The sequence below is a fragment of the Macaca thibetana genome, chromosome 8, assembly GCF_024542745.1.
Source record: "Macaca thibetana thibetana isolate TM-01 chromosome 8, ASM2454274v1, whole genome shotgun sequence".
Classification (NCBI taxonomy): domain Eukaryota; kingdom Metazoa; phylum Chordata; class Mammalia; order Primates; family Cercopithecidae; genus Macaca; species Macaca thibetana.
The window spans coordinates 41,605,571-41,622,206 of NC_065585.1; the positions used below are offsets into that span (position 1 = coordinate 41,605,571).

The window sequence follows — 16,636 nt, forward strand, 5'->3', positions numbered from 1 at the left end:
AGGATTTTATTTCGCCTTCATTTATGAAGCTTAGTTTGGCTGGATATGAAGTTTTTGATTGGAATTTCTTTTCTTTAAGAATGCTGAAAATAAGCCCCCAATCTCTTCTTGTAGCTTGTAGAGTTTCTGCTGAAAAATTCACTGTTAACCTGATGGGGTTTCCTTTATAAGGGATGTGTCCCTTCTCTCTAGCCATCTTTAAAATTTTTTCTTTTATTTCAGCCTTGGAGAATCTGATGTCTATGTGTCTTGGTGATCGTCATCTTGTATAGTATCTCACAGGGATTCTCTGCATTTCCTGGATGTCAATGTTCACCTCTCTAGCAAAGCTGGGAAAATGTTGTGAATGATAGCCTCAAATATGTTTTCCAAGTTGCTTGCTTTCTCTTCCTCTCTTTCAGGGATGGCAATGAGTTGTAGATTTTGTCTCTGTACATAATCCCATATTTCTCAGAGGTTTTGTTCACTCTGTTTTGTTTTGTTCTTAATTTCTGTCTAAATTATTTCAGAGAGCGGGTCTTTCACATCTGAGATTCTTTCCTCAGTTTGGTCGATTCTGCTGTGAATACTTGTGATGGCATTATACAGCCAGTCTATCAATTCAGTTTGGTTCTTTCTTGAAATGGCCATTTTGTGTTTATCTCCTGTATTATTTTATTATATTCCCTAGATTCCTTGAATCAAGTTTCATCTTTCTCCTGAATGGTGACGATCTTCATTCCTATTCATACTCTGAATTCTATTTCTGACATTTCAGCCATTTAAGCCTGGTTAAGAACCATCGCTGGGGAACCAGTGTGGTCACTTGGAGGTAAGAAGACACTGGCTTTTTGAGTAGCTAGAGTTCTTGCACTGGTTTTTTCACATGTGTGGGCTGATGTTCCCTCAGTGTTTGAAGTTGTTGTTCTTTGGATGGGTTTGTTGTTTTTTTTGTTTTATTGTTTTTTTGTGGGTTTTTTTGGCTTGTATCTTCTTTGATGACCTTGAGGGTTTGATTGTGGTATAAGCTGGGTTCACTCAACTGGCTTTGATTCTAGTTTGCTCATGGGTCTTGTGGGAGCCCCCTCCGATTACTGTCTCCATGCCTGTATTTCTTTTCTTGGGTGTTCTGGTGCACAGGGTTCCCTCAGGCAGGGGCCACAGTTGGCAGACAAGCCATATCTTCACCAGCTTGACCCTAATCTGCTGTCTGAGTGCTTCACAGGGGAACATGGCATTGTGGCGGCACACAGAGTTCAGGCAGAAGTGGGACCACTGGGCTGGAAGCTCTAGCAGGTGTGGTCTGTCTGGCTACAAGAGGTGGGGGTGGGTAGAGTTGCCTGCCCTGCCATCTAGGTGTCTCTAGGGCAACAGGAGATTGCTCCCCTCAGCAAATGCAGGCAGAAACATGCTCACAAGGCTGGAAGCTCTAGCAGGCACTGCCTGCCTGGCTACCAGCAGTGGAGGTGGGTAGGGCCACTTGCCCTGCCCTGCTACACAGTTGTTTCCCAGGACAAGGGTAAGCTGCACCCACCAGCTGAGTTCAGGCAGAAGAGGGATGGTCGGGCCGGAAGCTGTAGCAGGTGTTGCCCACCTGGCTACCAGCAGCAGGGGTAGGCAGAGTCACCTGCCCTGCCACTCAGGTGTTTCCCTGGACAACAGGAGTCTGCAACTACCTATTGAAATCACACAAAAGCGGGACTGCTGGGCCAGAAGCTCTAGTAGAGATTGCCTGCCTGGCTCTTTGCCCATTGTTAAATTGAGTTGTATGTTTTCTTGCTATTGAGTTGTTTGACTTCCTAATATATTCTGGATATTAACCCCTTATCAGATGTATGGTCTGCAAATATTTTCTCCGTTCCTGTAGGTTGCCTCTTCACTCTGTTGTTTCCTTTGCTGTACAGAAGCTTTTTAGTTTCATGTAATTCCATTTGGCTACTTTCGCTGTTGGGATCATACCTTAAAAAATCATTGTACAGACCAATGTCATGGAGCTTTTCCACTATGTTGTCCTCTAGAAGTTTAAGAGTTTCAGATCTTAGATTTCAGTATTTAACCCATTTTGAGTTAATTTTGTATATGGTGTGACATAAGGGTCTAATTTTATTCTTCTACATGTGAGTAGCAATTTCCCCAATATCATGTACTGAAGAGATTGCCCTCTGCCCATTGTGTATTCTTGGCATCTCTGTCAAGGATCAATTGACTGGAAATGCCTGAATTTATTTCTGCACTCTCTATTCTGTACCAGTGGTCTATATATCTGTTTATAATACCATGCTCTTTTGGTACTATAGCTTTGGAGATTTTAGAATCAGGTATGTTATGCCCTAGCTTTGTTCTTTTTGCTCAAAACTGCTTTTGCTCTCCAGGGTCTTTTGTAGTTCCATAAATATCTTTAGGATTGTTTTTCTGCTTCTGTGAAAAATATCATGGAATTTTCATAGGGATTGCATTAAATCTGTAGGTAGCTTTGAGGAGTATGAACATTTAAACAATATTCTTCTAATTCATTAACACGAAATTTCCATTTATTTGTGTCATCTTCAATGTCTTTCATCAATGTTTTATACTTTTCAATATACTTATCTTTCACCTCCTTGGTTACATGTATTCGTAGATATTTTTTTGTAGCTATTGTAAACAGGATATTTCCTTGATTTGTTTATCTGGTACATCATTCTCACTGCACAAAAATGCTACTGATTTTTGTAGGTTGATTTTGTATCCTGCAACTTTAGTGAATTCATTTCTTAGTTTTAGTAGTTCTTTGGCTGAGTCTATAGGGTTTGCTGTATATAAGATCGTATTATTTGCAAATACAGACAATTTAACTTCCTCCTTTCCAATTTGGGTGCCTTTATTTCATTCTTTTGCCTAATTGCTCTGGCAAAAGCTTCCAGTACTATATTGACTAGAAGTGGTAAGAGTGGGCATCCTTTTCTTGTTCCTGATCTTAGAGGAAAGTTTTCAACTTTCACCATTTAGAATGATGTTAGTTGTGAGTTTATGATATAACGCCTGAGGTACACTCTTTCTATACCTCATTTTTTAGAAGTTTATTTATCATGAAAGGATGTTCAGGTTTGTCAAATGCTTTTCTGCATCTATTGAGATGATCATATGATTTTTGTCCTTCATTCTGTTGTGGTGTATCACATTTATAGAATTGTGCATGTTGAACTATCCTTGTATCCTACGATGAATCCCACTTTATCATGGTGGATGATCCATTTAATATGGTGTTGAATTCAGTTTGCTAGTATTTGGTTGGGGATTTCTGCATCTATGTTCATCAAGAATATTTGCCTGTGAATTTATTTTCTTTGTAATTAAAAAGTTTAAGAAATTTTTAATTTCTTAGTGTCCTTGTCTGGATATTGGCATAATGCCAGCTTTATAAAATAAGTCTGGAAGTATTCACTCCTCTTCATTTATTTTGGAAAAGTTTGAGAAAGATTGGTATCAGTTCTTCTTTACATGTTTAGTAAAATTCAGCAGTGAAACCATCAGGTTCTGGGCTTTGCTTTGATGGGAAACATTACTGATTCTAGCTCCTTATTCATTATTGATCTGTTTAGATTTTCTGTTTCTTCATGATTCAGTCTTGGTAGATTATATGTGTTAAATAATTAATCTTATTTTTCTAGTTTATCCAGTTTTTTGGTGTATAATTATTCATAGTAGACTTTTATGATCTTTTGTGGTTCTGTGGTCTGAGTTGAAATATCTTTTCTTTAATTCCTGATTTCATTTAATGGAGTCTTCTCTTCCTTTCATAGTCCTGCGAAAGGTTTGTCAGTTTACTATTTCCTTCCCTCTAACTTTGCTCTTGGTTGTTTTGTGGATCTTTTGTTCCTTTTTCCTTCTCCAGCCATGTTACTTTGTGATTAGATTATTTTCTGCAGTGGTGTGCTTTGATTCCTTACTTTTTAGCCTTATATATCTACTATAGGTTTTCATTTTGTGGTTACCATGAGGTTTATCTAAAATATGTTATAGTTGTAACAGACTATTTTAACATAATAACAACTAAACTTTGATTGCATTTTTAAAGCTATACTTTTACTACACCCCTCCCCAACATTTTATGTTTTTGTTGTCACAATTTATATCTTTTTTCATTGTATGTCCCTTAACAAATTATTGTAGCTATTACTATTTTCAGTAGTTTGTTAACCTTCATACTAAAGCTATAAGCGATTTACACACCACCATTACAGGACTAGAGTATTTTGAATGTAACTGTGTACTTACTTTTACCAGTGAGTTTTATACTTTAATATGTGTTCATATTACTAGTTAGCACCCTTCTCATTCCACTTCAAAAGCATTTCTTTTTTTTTTTTTTTATTTCAGTTTGAATAACTCTCCTTAGCATTTCTTTTTTTCTTTCAGCTAGGAAGAACTCTCCTTAGCATTTCTTGTAAGACAGGTCTGGTGGTGATTATCTCTGTCAGCTTTTGTTTGTATGGAAAGTATTTACCTCTCCTTCATTTCTGAAGAAGAGCTTTGTGGGTAAAGTATTGGTTAACAGATACTTCCTTCAGCACTTTGAATATATCATCCCATTCTCTCCTGGCTTGTAAGGTTTCTGCTGAGAAGCAGGCTGTTGGCCTTACTGTAACTCCATTATGTGTGGTTTGCTTCTCTTCTCTTGCTGCTTTCAGGATCCTCTCTGTGTCTTTGATAGCTTGATCATGTCTTGATGTGGTCGTGTATGGACTGAATCTGACTGAACTCCCTGACCTTCCTGTAATTGGATATTTATATTTTCCCCAATTTGTAAAGTGTTCTGCTATCATTTAAGTAAACTTTCTGCCCCTTTCTCTCTTCTCCTCAAACCCCTATAATTCAAAACTTTGCTTTTTTGATGTTGTCCCATAAATCCCATAAGCTTTCTTTGTTCTTTTTTGTTTCTTTTTTATTCCTCTCACTCTATATTTTCAAGTAACTTGTCTTTGAATTCACCGATTCTTTCTTCTGCTTGATCAATTCTGCTGCTGACACTCCCTATTGCATTTTTCATTCATTGTGTTTTCTCCTCCAGATTTTCTTTTTTGTTCGCTTGTTTATTTACAATTTCCAGCTCAAAAGTGTTTTGTCCATTTGCTGTTTTCTTGAGCTTGTTGAACGATTTCTCTGTATTCCTTGACATTTGCTGAGTTTCCTTAAAACAATTACTTTGCATTCTTTCTCAGGCAGGCTTATATAGCTCAATTTATTTGGCATCAGTTAGTGGGAAATTAGTATGTTCTTTTGGTGGTGTTATACCTCACTTTCTCATGTTTCTTGTCATTTTATGTTGATGGCTGCACATCTGGTACAGCAACCAACTATTCAAGACTTTATAAGCTAGTTTCACTGCAGAAATACTTTCCCCTATGGTGGGGATACAAGGGTGCTTGCATGAGTGGAGTACAGATGTTCTGGCACCAGTGAGGGTGCAGCTATGTTGTCTCTGTAGAGCTCTGGCAGCTGAGGTCAGTGCTGATGAAGACTGCAGGAGCTTCAGCGGCCAACACTGTGGATGGCCACAATGGTGGGAAGGATTGGAGTCTTCAGTGGTGATGACTGCTAAGATCCACCCAATTTCTTTTTCTCCCACTGAGGAAGTTGTGACTAAAGGGGTCCCTTTTCACATTGGGTCTGGCTTATGAGCCCACTCATGGTGGTGGTGGCAACAGTGTCAGATGAGTGGCACCTGTAAAGTACCCATGGAGCTGAGGCCTGAGGCACAAACATGTGTGGAGTACCTATGACTCTGAGATCCAGGGCAGAAATGGCACTGTTGTCTGTGGCACAGGCAACCCCACTGCCATATTGGTAATAGTATGTGATGCTTGTGAAGCAGCCAAGCAGCCAAGAATGGGAATGTAGATGTGCATAGAGTTATTATGGCTCCAGGGTTAGGTCAGGTTCTTGCTCCGTTAAGTGACTGAGCCGGTGCCTAGAGCACTGGCATGCATAGCAAGAGCTTGGCTCCAAGGCCCAGTATGCAAATTAACTCACTATGGCAATGGCTCCAATGTCTGGAATGTGAACAAGAACAGTGCAGCCACAGAGCCTGAGTCTGAAGTGTGGGCACTCTCAGGGCAACTGCAGCTCAGGGGTTAGGGCACAGGAAGGGTTGGAAGAGAGAGAGCATTTCCTTTCCTGAAGCAACTTAACAGTGGCTGCTGCTTCGGCAGGGGAAGAATATACAGCTGTGTGGCCCTCTCTGGGATCCCTCAGAGGGAATGACTGTTGGTTACCTTGGGGGCAAAAAATGCCTGCATGCTCTGTGGAGCAGGCTCTTGGGGATGATGGTGGTTTCAACAATATAGCTCATACTGATAGTCTCTTCCTTTCTTTCCTGCCCCTAGACATCTCCTGGCATCTCAGGTAAGCCAGTTCACCAGTGATCATTCCTATATGGATATTCTCCATGTTTTCTGCTCTACTTTGTTGCTTCAGATACTTTATTGGACGCTTGAGCCCTCTCAGACCTATTTCAGTTTATGGATAGCTGTCTATACTTGTTTTTATGTGTGTGAAATAAAGGCTGGTATCTCCTACTCTGCCATCTTGGTGGTGTCTCTGAGGCCTTTACATGCCAGTCAGAAGTGTTTGGACTTTTTTCCCTAAATGAATGAGAAGCCATCAAATATTTTTTAGTAGGAAAATAATGTCATCGTTTTTCAGTGGCAGTCTCCCTGTGTTGCTCAGGCTGGAGAGCAGTGGCTATTCACAGGTGCCACCATCACACACTACAGCCCCAAACTTCTGTACTCAAGTGATCCTCCTGCCTCAACCTCTCAAGTAGCTGACCTCAAAGGCACATGCCATTACTCCTAGCTAATTTTTCTAAAAAATAACTTATGAAAAATTAACTTGGATACAATATGCAAAGCATAAAAAGGTGAATACTTCCCAGCCATAAAAAGGAATCAATTAACCGCATTTGCAAAGACTAGGATGAGATTAGAAACTATTATTCTAAGTGAAGTAACTCAGGAATGGAAAACCAAACATAATATGTTCTCACTGATATGTGGGAGATAAGCTATGAGGACGCAAAGACATAAGAATGATACCATGGACTAGGCCGGGCGCAGTGGTTCACGCCTGTAGTCCCAGCACTTTGGGAGGCTGCGGCAGGTGGATCACGGGATCGAGACCATCCTGGCTAACACGGTGAAATCCTGTCTCTCTCAAAAATACAAAAAATTAGCTGGGCGTAGTGGTGGGCGCCTGTAGTCCCAGCTACTCGGGAGGCTGAGGCAGGAGAATGGTGTGAACCCGGGAGGCAGAGCTTGCAGTGAGCCGAGACTGCACCACTGTACTCCAGCCTGGACAACAGAGCGAGACTCCGTCTTAAAAAAAAGAATGATACAATGGACTTTGGGGACTTGGGGGGAAGAGCAGAGAAGGGTGAGGGATAAAAGACAACAAATATAGTGCAGTGTATACTGCTGAGGTGATGGGTGCACCAGGTTCTCACAAATCTCCACTAAATAACTTATTCATATAACCAAATACCACCCGTATCCCAATAACTTATGGAAAAATAAAATTTTTAAAAAAGAATAAAAGGTGAATATAAGGAAATCTGTTACAATTGCAATAATTCCAGAATGAGATAAGATTGTTATTAGAATATTAACAAAAGAAACAGAAAGAAAAGCAATATTACAAAGAAAGGAAGAAGCAACAGGGCTTTGCATCTAATTGGGTCTTTGTTGGTCTCTATCAAATAGGTCAAAGCCTAACTATGCTGTGTATATATATATATACATATGTGCCATTTTAAAGACCATAGGATTTTATATCAATTCTAGGATTACATCAGGAAATTCTTTCTAATGTTTATCCTAACTATCTCATACTACAGTAAAAATAATTCCATCTATTCTTGATAAAACAGAAATTAACTGTGTTGGCCATAAAATTCAAAAAGTTATCTTTTTTTGCAGGTAAGCAAAATATATCGCATAGCCCTCCAGAGAGGCACAGGGTTAGTATATTGGTAAACATCTCCCATTCTCATTTGGCAGAAAAAAAAAAATATGGCATAGAAAACTAACCTTTCCATTTTCCCCTTAGTTGGAAAGATTAAAGCAAAAGACCATGGCAAAGACTATAATCAAGCAGCAATCAAGGAATACTACCTGACTACTTAATATTACTGCATTATTAAAAATCATTATTATAATTTCCCTTTACTGACCACTTACCAAGCCACACATGGTAAGTACTACCCTATGAAGGAAGTACTATTATCCTTACTTTATATAAGGAGACTGAGGCAAATAAAAAATTAATTTGCTAAAGGTCAGATGCTTAAAAACCAGGCTTAGAACTCAAATCTCAAGGTCTCAAATTGCTGAAATTGCTGTACTGGTAGAATAGAAAGATTGAAGAACTACTCTTTGGCAAATACATTAGATCTTACTAAAACTGTCATATCCTTAACAATATCTCTGAATAAAGTAGGTGTTCGGTGAGATACATTTTGAACTATTCTAAGTTTTCAATTCCAAAAATCAAATTTTTCCAATTTCATTTAAGTTTCTCCAGGATTCAATGCCATTTGCTCTGAGGCATTAACCATATAGCATTTGTAGAAACCTCAACTACAATATAATCACTGTTAATTTCTGTCTCCTTTACTATTGTGTTAGTTGAGCTCCTATGTAGCCAAGTGCTTTATATGAATTTAATGTATTTTCTTATTTAAACTTCACATACACGCAAAACAATTTGAGCTAAGTATTACAAACTGATTTTATGGGTGAGAAACTGAGACTTAATAGAGATTAGCACAAAGACTATGTCTTCTTCATCTATGTATCCCCTGTACCTGGCAAATATGCTGCCATATAGTGAACTAAAAGTTCAAAGAACAGATCAGAGAATTAATTTATCAGTTGCAAGTTTGGTTTTTGTTTTACAACCTATTGTCAAGTGTTGCAGTTTTCCTTTGTTATATTTCTTGTCATTTTTAAATTTACAATCCAAAAATAGACATTACTCAAAGTGTGACTGATATGTTTTTGATCTATGTCCCAACCCAAATCTCACATCGAATTGTGATCCCCAGTGTTGGAGGGTGGGACCTGGTGGGAGGTGATTGGATCACAGGGGCAGAGTTCTCATGAATAGTTTAGCACCATTTCCTGGTGCTGTTCTCACGACGGTGAGTGAGTTTTTGCAAGATCTAGCTATTTAAAAGTGTATAGAGCCTCCCCCTTAGTTGTCTCTTGCTCTTGCTCTGGCCATGTAAGATGTGCCTGCTTCCCCCTCACTTTCCACCATGATTGAAAGGTCTCCCCAGAAACCGAGCAGATGTCAGCATCATGCTTCCTGTACAGCCTGTGGAACCATGAGGTTAATTAACCTGCTTTTCTTTATAAATTACCTAGTCTCAAGTATTCCTTTATAGCAATGCAAGAATGGACTGATACAGTGACCAATGCACATCTTAAGATTATTTCACAGTTTCTATACTCTATATTACTTCTCCTTTCTTACTGCTTGTTCTTAGGTCCATGGAGAGTCTTAAAGTCTTCTCTACCATAAATCACATTTATAGAAGTATTTAAATAAACCTTAAATTTTTAATTTGGTCCACTACCCACAAAAGTGCCCTTGTGTGTTTGTGCTGATACAAAATCAAGAGAGCATCTTCCTAGAACTTCCTACAACCAAAGTAGGTTATCAGAATATCTCTGCAGTTTCCATTCCCAGAAAGTAAGTCTGAACCAAACAATTGGCTCCCCAGTAAAACACAATATGATGACACTAAAGCAGAGGTGACCCAAACTACTATTGTATTATTGGCTTCTTCTACTTTTGCTATAGTCTCTACTTGTGTCAACTGTATCATAAGAATACAAGTATTGAAGAGAGATGGACTCGGATTTTAATATACTATCTGCTACTATAATTACTTGATCTCTGAGTTTCATCCATAAAATAAGCATAGTAGCACCTTCCTCCTGGATTTTTTTGCTATAATAAAACGATACACATAAAGCACCTCACACCATGCCTACTGCTCTATAAATTTTAGCTCCTTCGGAACTTTGTTCCTTATGTTATTTCACACTGTTCATCACACTAATCTCAGAGTATTCGGAAGCTTGTTAAAGTTGAGCCCTACTTATCTTGTCGCATTTAGCTACCTGAAAGACTAAGCCATCACCCATTGCTAAACCTATCATTAATCAAAATGCACCAAACTGTTGCCCCACAGTTTGGCAAGAACTGAAGGTGAGGAAGCAGAACAGATGGCCAAAGTACACCACTGGCTCCTGGAGTCTAGCCAAACGCTAATGTTGAATTCTGGCAAAGCTCTGCGGGCATTCAAATCAGTTCTTCTAGCTGTAATCAACTCAATAATGGGGTTACACATTATAATATTAAAATCTTGTAGATATATTTGAGCCTGATCTGCCACATATGGAATGAATAATCACATTTCTGAGCAAGGCTCCTGGTAGTTTCTAATATCAGAGTCAAAAGTTTAGGTAGAGAGAAGGCTTTTCTAGCAGTATAGCGCATTGCTAAACTATGTAGAAATAATTAAGGGCAATTGATAGGCTGCATAGCAAGGGAAGAGGAAGCATTTACACTACTCCTCCAAACTTTACTTCTGCTAGCGTAACCTCTACTACAGTTAATGCTTACATAACTAGGATAAAATTTCACAAAGAGGAAGTTCTGACATTCAGAGCTGATGATAAAGGTAGCTGTTGAAATTAACCATACATAAGTACATTCTAAAGTCATAACTAACAATTTATACTCAAAGGCAAAAAAACATTCTTTTAGCCAGAAAGAGGCAACAGTAAACTGGGTATTTTCAAGCTAAACAGAAATAAATTTCTCTTGTTCATTCAAAGAAGAAAATCAATACAATGTAAAGATTTCAAATAAGTCTCAACTGGTATTTTTTACTGGCCTAAATCAAGGGTTGGCAAGCTTTTTTTTTTTTCTGTAAAGTGCCAGACAGTAAATATTTGAGGCTTTGTAAGTCAAAAGGCAAAATTAATGATAATGTGTAGTGCTAAAAGAATAAAAAACAAATTTCTACAAAATCCTTATTGATAAAATTCAAATAATTGAGGGTAATAATACAGGTCTACTGATGAGAATAATGGAATTCCCTTTTGGGGGGAAAATATTTCACTTAATTGGGATTCAAAGTTAGTATTCCAAATGATCTAAATCAACTGCAAATGTCCTTTGGTTAATGCTGATCTGTAATATGATTTTGCGTATTTCATTTTAGTAATATCTTTTCGCACAGATAGGAAATGCAAATATATACTGATATCAAACAATGAGAATTTTTTTAATTGATGATATTCATCACTTAGAGGATACTTATAGAATTGAGTTTGAGACTTCTCTAGATATTTGCCTTTAAGCATGTTATTATACATTATACATTGCAGATGAAAGTTGGGTAGTAACTCCTCAATTACACTGTTAAATAAATTTTGAAATATGTAAATGTCTTTTGTACTTGCTTCAAAGTCTGAAAAATTAGGTTGATACTATAGTCTGAGCTTGGAAAATATATCAACTGAAAATTGTGTGTGGGAATGAGGAGTTCACTACTTAACTATCGACAGCATAGGAAGCATATAAAGTAGCTTGAAATTATTTGTGATAAACATTATTGTCATTAAAATGACTTTAAGTTCCATGGTAGAACTTACAAATTCCACAGGTAAGCACAGTTTTATCTTGAATGTGGAACTTGTAAGTTGAACACAGAAATTTATCAATTTTGCAGCAAAAGCAAATTTCCAAAGCCATCCAGTGTTCAATAACAGGGCTTAGTGCATTTTTCAGAAAGAGTTTAATGTCAGCCCTGAGCTCAAAAAACTGAAATAAAATTTTATGACTGCTAGACCATCACATTTCTATTTGATAGAGCGAGTCATAATATTCAATTTCTGACAAAAATGGACAAAATTTTCCTACAAGAAGGAATGAAGTTCACTGTTGACACTAGTGACTCAATAACACAGGATGATTCAAATATTTTCTGCAGAATATCTACTCATAAATAACACAATGAATAACCATGAGCTCTAAACACCTTAATTTTTACAAGCTTTGAAAAGTTGTCCAACTAAGCCTTTTTCTACTCCATACATTATTTTTATCTTTTATCAGGTTTCTTTGTTTCTTTTTTCTCTTTTTTTTTTAAGACAGGGTCTCGCTTTGTCACCCAGACTGGAGTGCAGTGGCATGATCTCAGCTCACTGCAACCTCTGCCCCCCAGGTTCAAGCAGTTCTCCTGCCTCAGCCTCCCATGTTTTATCAGTTTTTAACACATCTTAGCAGATTCCACTTCAGGTTGTACTAAATTAATGTTTTCTCAAATTATTTGAAAATGTTCTTGCCACTCATTGTTCCATACTGACTATTCACAGAGGCTTATTAAAACTCAATACTAACTCCTAAATAAAAAACAACAGAAAAGTATTGGTAACATCTGTCAGGTCAGCAAGAGTCAAGGAAAACCATTCAAAATCACTTGTGTTTTGTAACTGACTAGAAATGCTGCTCCCAATACCCTCAACTCTTTGAGAAACTGTTCCCACCAAAAGGCTTAATGTTTATTTTCTCTAGATACACTTTTTCAGTTTCTGCAATCTAATATGATTTAATTAAATGGATTTATTTGCTTGGCTAACAAGAGAACCACTTAGAAACTTACTTTTTGGTCACAGCCTCATTTTCACTTATTACTTTCGTAAAGAAAATCTGCTTATATTCCATTTTAAATTTTCTAATTTTCCCTACTTGAGAATATTGTGATCAATGCTTAGTCTGGTAATGCCAATATATATTATATCCCTTTACTATAACTACAGCACTAATACATAATAAACTCAATACTTTGTCGTCTAACTTAGCAACTCATACTCTACTGTACTTTAAAACCACATTTGAAGTCCATTTTCTCTTATTTTTTCTTTTTTTTTTTTTTTTGGTTCTCTTTTTTTATTGTTTGACATGATGTGTATTCACTAGTAATTAAAAACGAAACAGAACCGTCATAGTACAGCTATATTCATGGCACTCAAAATGCTGTTGAGTTGTAACCATATCACTGCAATTTGCAGTGGACCAAACAGCAGTGTAAAGTTAAGTGTGCCACCTATGGTCACTGTCCCAACAACTCAATTCTGCCAGTATAGTGCAAAAGCAGCCCATACAATACATAAACAAATGAGCATAGCTTTGCTCCAACTCCATATTTTTCACAAGTCATATCCTTCTTTTGACTTTTTAAAAGCATTTAAACATGTAAAGGCCATTCTTAATTCACAGGTCTGCAAAACCAGAGAATGGATCAGATATGCACTGTAATATTTATTGTCAGATTAGCTATATTCCTATCAATTCCTAATTTGCTATATTTTTAATCAAAAGTTGATCAGATTTTGCCCATAGGCAGTATTTGCTGACTCCCCACCAAAACCAATCAATGGAATGACAAATAGAGAAATCAGAACATTCAGAAAAGTTTTTCCTTCACTCCTGAGACCACATCTCAGAGCTACTAAATCACAATTCTATGGTGTAATAAGTGGGAAGTAGGTTTGAATGAAAAAGAAGATCATATTTGTGTACGACGAAGAGCCAGAAAGAAATAAGATGATCTAACTGGGAACATAACAAAGCTATTTCCTTCAGCCATGCCTGGCTCAGCATTTTGACATAACTTAATGAGGGAGAATTAGAAGTTAACACTAGAAGTACACAATAGTTATATCTGCATTTTATTGTACTTTATTGCATATAATTCATGCCTAAATTGACTATAGTTATTTAATATTGCACAGTGTCATTTCTAACTAATTATTTTTCTTGTCTATATGTAGCCTCAGGTACAAAGTCTGCTGACATAGTGTTAAAGAGAGGGTGTAAGAGAAAATAAATATTTAGCAACTGTAAATACCATGGTTATGGACTGTATTACAAACTTCATTAGTTTTTTCACTTAATTCTCACAACACTACCTATATGGTAGATTTACTAGTTTATTAAAATGTTTATTAAAACATTTACTAGTTTATTAAAATTCCAATTCATATGAACAGGCATTTGAATTAGAATTTGAACTCCATATTTTTTATGTCATATTCTTCTGATGTTTCAAAATCATTTAAACATGTAAAAGCCATTCTTAACTCATAGGTCTACAAAGCCAAAGAGTAGATCAGATATGCACTGTAATATAAAGGGTGAGGTATGAGGGTGTGGGCATGCAGAGCTCCCATGCCCTCTCCAGGTGTAACACCTCCCAGCAACTCCAGGTGTTCAGCAACCCAGAAACTCTCAGGTAAAAATACTTTTTAATTCTCTTTGTGATTTGTTCCTTAATCTTTGGATTATTTAGAAGATTATTTATTAATTTCTAAATATGTAAGAATCTTATTATTATTTTCATTATTGATTTCCAGCATGGTGATGAGAGAATGCATATTTCTCTCATCAGAATGCAGATTGTATATTTCAATCTTCTGATTTTTTTGAGAATTGCCTTATAATATAGGAGATGGTCGATTTTGGTATTCCATGTGTCCTTGAAAAGAATATGTACTCTGCAGTTGTTTAGTGTGCACATTAAAGGTATTCTGTAGTCATTGGGTAAAGTGCTCTGTATATACCAGTAAAGTCCAGCATATTAATTATTTTGTTCATATATTCTATAGTTTTACTATTTTTTGTCTGCTTGATCTACTGATAATCTTGTTTTGTCTGTGTGTTAATGTTTCTCATTATAATTTGTATTTACCTTTAAATTCTGTCCATTTTTAAAATAAACTTTTAATGAAAGTATAACATACAGACAGAAAGGTACATAAACCATAAAAGTTAAGGTCATTAAATTTTCACATTTAATATATCCATGTAACCAGCATTTCAAAGCAAAAAATAAAACAGTTCTAGCCCCTGCCTCCCAGTCAGTATCATTATGATTTCTAACACCATAGATTTGTCTTGTCTTTGTTTTTACTTACAATTCTGTAAAATTTTTCCTTCTACATATTTTAGCCTATATTATTATACATAAAAATTAGAGGTATTATACATTTATTATAAATTCTGGTGAATTAAAACTTAAAACAAAATGTCCTTCCTTACCTCTAGTAATATTTTTGCTTTAAATTCTACTTTATCTGATATTAATACAGCTTCACCAGATTTCTTTTGCTTAGTGCTTGCAAAGTATATTTTTAATATCATTTTATTTTTAATCTTTCTATATATTTTAAATATCTATAAAAGAGACTTTAGATACATCTCATAAATAGCGTATAGTTGGATTCTGTTTTTTATCCTATCTGTCAATTTTTTATTATAACACTTAGTCCATTTATATTCAATGTGTTAATAGATTTGTGGTCAAATCTACTGTTTTACTAATTTCTATTTGCCTCCAACTGTTCTATGTTTAGTTTCCTCTCCTTGTTTGTCTTTTTTAATTAATTAAATACTTTTTATTATATTTTTCTTCTCTACTAGCTTGGAAGGTATACATTATGCTACTAACATTTTAAAATAAACTCAGCAATTATAACATGCATCTACAAATCATCAAACCCTAACATATATATGTTTACTTCTTCCTGGCAATGTAACTTAAAACCATCTATACTGTCCCAACATATACCCTACTATCATGTATTTTTAATTCTTACCATATATTTAAAACCTACTAAGACATTTTATTTGTTTTACAGCCAACATTAATTTCCATTTATCCACACATTTATACTTGTCATCTTTCCTCATTCCTTTCTCCACTTCTAGCTTTCTGTCTGAGACCATTTTCCTTCTACCTGAATAACACTCTTTAATACAGTTAGCCTTCCATATCAATGAGTTCTGCATCCACAGATTCAACCAACCACAGATCAAAATATTTTGGGAAAAAAAATAAAAAGTAATATTTATTTAAAAATACAGTATAACAACTATTTACATAGAATCTGCATTGGATACTGTAAGCAATCTAAAGATTATTTAAAGTATACTGGATGATGTGCATAGGCTATATGTAAATACTATGCAATTTTATATTAGAAACCTAAGCAACCACAGATTTGGGTATCTGCAAGGGGTCTTGGAATTAATTCTCCACTGATACTGAGGGATAACTGTATTACCTTAAGTGTGGGAAGCCGGTGACATATCTCTGGTTTTATATGTCTGCTATGTCCTTTATTTTGCCCTTATTTCTGAGTGCTATTTTAATTAGAAATAAAATGCTAACTGTGCAGTTTTTTTCTTCAGCACTTTGAAGACATCAGCCCATTGTCTAATAGTCTTTATTGTTTCTGTTGAGAATCAGCTGTAAACATTATTGGGGATACTTTGATACATACTCCCCATTTATATTACTTTTTTTCTTTCTCCTACATACTGTTATATTTCTGTGCTTTATTACACATATTTTCTCGTATCTCCCACTTAACTATTTCTCTCTTCACCTGTATTTAATGCTGTTGAATACATTCAATGAGTTGATTTCATTTATTGCCTTTTTCAGTTTTTTTATTTTGATTTAATTTTCATGATGTACAGTGCTCTGCCAAAGCACTCATTCTTATATTTTGCTAGTCTAAACAGATTCATGTTTTAA

General features: G+C 36.0%; 1 protein-coding gene across 40 annotated transcripts in view; it reads right to left on the reverse strand.

The window, feature by feature from the left end:
• Positions 1 to 16,636, reverse strand: part of RIMS2 (regulating synaptic membrane exocytosis 2) — a 752,308-nt gene that overhangs the window by 711,391 nt on the left and 24,281 nt on the right. The window lies entirely within an intron of this gene.